Consider the following 4,944-nt stretch of genomic DNA (forward strand, 5'->3'; position numbering starts at 1 on the left):
ATAATAATAATAATAATGATAACAATTCTTTCTAATTTTGGCACAAAGCCAGCAATTTTGATGGAAAAGAGGCAAGTCGATTACATCAACCCCTACTCCCCAGTACTTTATTCGAATGACCCTGAAAGGATGAAAGGCAAAGTTGACCTCAGCAGGATTTGAACTCAGAACGTAAAGTGCCAGAAGAAACAACCATTAAGCATTTTGTCCAACACGTTAACAACTCCACCAGCTTTCCCTGCTTGTCATCAATGACAATATTATTACAACTGATTAATTCAGTTTACACAGTTGAGGTAGTATTAAATACTGGTAGATAGATTAGCTATTTTACTAATTAATTATTTATATAATATATAGGCCTGAGGCCACAAATTTTTAGATGGGAAAAGTAATCAGTTGTGAGAAATGATGAAGTATGATCTGTAAGATATTGCAATAAGAGCTTCTGCCTTTAATAAAGCCTAGCTCAGTCGGTAGAGCATCAGATTGACGATGATGAAGATGTAGGAATTTGTTTGTTTTTAACTATGTGATAAGCAGAATTGCCGCCACCACTACTATTCTTAATTGTGGTTTTTCTTCTGGCAGCATGTGCCAATCTCGAATCTATGTCCCTGAGGTATGTGAAGTGGTGTGTCTATGTGTCTATGTGTGCGTGTGTGGCTGTGTCATACATAGAATGTGTTCTGTATTCAGTAATGTTTATTTGCTGTAATGTGTGTGTGGGTCAGAACAGTACACAATGTTTGGGATTGTGTATTGCTGTTTAACCCTTGGTAAAGTACTGGCTAAAAATGAACTATGATCAAAATTAGTCCAGCTACGATCATTTTAACTCATTTCCATACTGAATATTATATAAAATTACATTATCCAATAGTTTCTTTCTTCTTTTAAGACAACATGATGTGATTTAAGGGAAATTTGGTTGCTATTTCTGGGCAGTATATTGACTATGTGGAGGTTCCCTAGCTGACTCATGGAATCTTATGTATTAGTGCATATCCTTTTCTGTTTTAAATACTCCCAATCCCCCAGTTGTAACAGGAAAAGGAAAGGGACACAGTCACTATTTTATCCCTACATGTATCCCTCCTCTCTCTATATGCACACACACATGTATATATATCTCCTTGTATGGTAATAGTTCCTCAACTTCCAGAGATCTCCTACCCTTGCAATCACTAATGTCTCAGCAGTTTCTTTTAATCTTAAAATAATAATAATAATAATAATAATAATAATAATAATCCTTTCTACTAAAGGTACAAGCTATGAAATTTTGGGGCAGGGGAGAAGTCGATTACATCGACCCCAGTGTTTCACTGGTACTCAATTTATCGACCCTGAAAAGGTGAAAAGCAAAGCTGACTTGAGTGGAATTTGAACTCAGAACATCAAGGTAGACAAAATGCCACTAAGCTAACAATTCTGCCAGCTCACCACCTTAATAATAACAATCTTATTATATACGGTACTCAGGTGTACTTTGACAAAAAATACTCTGCTTGTAGAGGGACTTGAGCCCATACTCTAGTGTCAAACAACATTAGAGTACATAAAAATCTGATGTTCTACTAATTGAGCTAAGCAAGCAATCTATCATTATCACCATTATTATTATTGTTATTATTATTATGGTTCTGGACTACTGACCAAATCTCTCGTACTATGTCCCAGAGCAAGAAACATAACTCTGCTGATTCCAGTTTAACAAACACACAGATTCATGTATGTGTATGTATGTGCTTATAGGATGTTCTTATTCATGGAAACATAGGTTATTCAAACACACACAGATATGTATGCATGTGTCTATGTTCGGAAGTGCATGGTTTAGTAGTCAGGGTGTTGCACACAGGATTGTAAAATTGTGGTTTCAATTCCTGAACTGGGTGGTGTTTTGTTTTCTTGAGCAAATCACTTTGTCTCATTTAGCTCTAGTCCACTCACATGGCGAAAATGACTAATTCTGCAATGGACTAATGTCCCATCCAGTGAGAGTATATATATATATATATATATATATATACACTGCAGGCTCCAGAAATTGGCTCAAGAAGGACTTTTGATATGTGTATGTGTGTGAAGACACGTGACCTAGTGGTTAAGGTGTTGCACTCACAACCAGGTGGCATGTTGTGGTTTTGAGCAAAACACTTCATTTCACATTGCTCTAGTGGATGGGGAGAGTACCAGAAACATTGGTGCAATACAAGAAATGCTTTATAGTATATCTTCTGGATCTCTACAGTCTGAGTTCAAATCCCATCTGCTTGGAGAAGGCAATGAGAAACCACTCCAGTATTCATTCCAAGTCTAGTCATGGATGGCCAAAGTTCCAATAATCTACTCAAGTTGTAGGGGAGGGTACGAGCTCTCCTGGGTCATGTAGAGAGCGGCAAAGCGTTATATGCACAGGGCCTACCCAATGGCAGACGACCACCAGATTAGATACATATATGTGTGTGTGTGAGAGGTTTAATTGTATTTATCTGCATCACTACCTCCATATCAACTGACCTGGATTTCTCTTGTAGCCCCTCTTGACTCTGGGGACTTACCCCTGGATGAAGAGCTCAAATTCATTTGAGCACTACAATGCGTTTTCTATACCGGGCATATCTAGCTCTCATCTATCATCTGTGAATATATGGTCTACTGGTTAGGGTGTTGCACTCAATTCCTAGACTGGGTGGTGCATTGTGTTCTTGAGCAAAACACTTCACTTCACATTGGTCTGCAATCACTTCAACACCTGATGCATGGTACACCATGCACCTGTTCAGACGTCGATCTGATGGAGAGAGTGAGTTAATGTGCAGCATAGACCTTTGATCACCGTAAACAAATCATTTGTGCAGGCCGTTTGGTCAAAGCTGAATGCTCGTACATTGTCTTCAAAGGGAGAGTCCATCATATATGTGTATATATATATATAAAAAGATACTTTACTGTACTTTCATTAGCTTGACTAGTACTTTGCCTATAACCAACTTCTGTTTGCTGGGATTCCATCTTCCTTCATTCAATATTGAAATTTAGGTATCTAGTTCGTTTGTAGCATTAATTGCCTGTATCTATCATATGCCATTTTTTAATGCATTCTTACCCATTATACATATATAAATGTGTAATTTAAAGATAGATAAGGCCAGTCTATTGGATTATCCTGGATATCATATCCATAAAGCAATTAGCTTTACAGTTTATCATCAGACCCCAAAACCTGTTGGCACATAACTGTGCTAACAGGTTTGGGTATGTGCATTTATGATTTACCGACAATATATATATATAATATATATATATATATATGCACACACACATGCATTTCTGAAAAGCTGCAAACAATGCAAGCCATAGAAACAATATGTAAACAAGCAAATGTACCATCTCCCATACGTACAAATAATGTTATATTATATTATATAATATATTTTGTGTACTTTGTCTATTGATTTTTTTTTGAATCAGAAATTTATTTTCAAGACAATAGCTGCAAGGTCAACAAAACACACCTATGTACATACGAACCACTGGTTATACAACTGCCTACACTCCACATACAAACCAGTATTGTTGTGGCTTTGCAGATAAATAAATAAATGAAAAATCTATTGCGTTGTTTTACAATGTTTCATATTAATGGGACAGGTGTGTTTGTTTATTTATTTATTTATTTATTATTTTTTTTGAACGACCTGCAAAAGGATGAAAAGCAAAGCTGATCTTGGTGGAATTTGATCTCAGAATGCAGAGATATCATCAGAAGACTATCATGTGGCATTTTTATTTGACACATAGTAATGACTCTGCAGGTTTGATACCTTAATCTGTGTGTGTGTGTGTGTGTGTGTGTGTATTTGTATGTATGTATAATGAATATGTATTTTTGAAATGTGTGTGTGTGTAATGCATAAGTATGAATGGAAAGTATGTGCATGTTTGTACGCATAGTGGCGCAATGGCCCAGTGGTTAGGGCAGCGGACTCGTGGTCATAGGATCGCAGTTTCGATTCCCAGACCGAGCGTTGTGAGTGTTTATTGAGCGAAAACACCTAAAGCTCCACGAGGCTCCGGCAGGGGATGGTGGCGAACCCTGCTGTACTCTTTCACCACAACTTTCTTTCACTCTTACTTCCTGTTTCTGTTGTGCCTGTAATTCAAAAGGGTCAGCCTTGTCACACTGTGTCACGCTGAATATCCCCGAGAACTACGTTAAGGGTACACGTGTGTGTGGAGTGCTCAGCCACTTGCACGTTAATTTCACGAGCAGGCTGTTCCATTGATCGGATCAACTGAAACCCTCGACGTCGTAAGCGACGGAGTGCCAACAGCATGTTTGTACATGAGTATATGTGTATACATGCATGTGTATATAATGTATGTTTGGAATGTGTTTGCTTTTGTGTGTACATATGTGTGTGTGTGTGAGAGAGAGTTCATTTAGTTTGTTTCAGCCAACATGGTACTTAATTCATCAACCCTGGAAAGGTGAAAAGCAAAGTCAACTTGAGTGGAATTTGAACTCAGAACGTCAAAGGTGGACAAAATGCCACTAAGCATTTTGCACAGGATTCTAACAATTCTGCCAGCTCACCACCTTAATAATAACAACAACAACAACAACATCAAGCTTATTATATACAGTGCTCAGGTGTACTTTGACAAAAAATACTCTGCTTGTAGAGAGGGACTTGAGCCTATAATCTAGAGTCAAACGACATTAGAGTACATAAAAATCTGATGCTCTACTAATTGAGCTATGCAAGCAAACTATCATCATCACCATTATTATTATTATGGTTCTGGACTACTGACCAAATAATCAGGATTCCAAATCTCTCGTTGTACTATGTCCCAGAACAAGAAACATAACTCTGCTGATTCTAGTTTATCAAACACACACATTCATGTATGAGTATGTATGTGCTTATA

This window comes from Octopus bimaculoides, chromosome 4 (assembly GCF_046866305.1).
Source record: "Octopus bimaculoides isolate indiv1 chromosome 4, ASM4686630v1, whole genome shotgun sequence".
NCBI classification, from domain to species: Eukaryota; Metazoa; Mollusca; class Cephalopoda; order Octopoda; family Octopodidae; genus Octopus; species Octopus bimaculoides.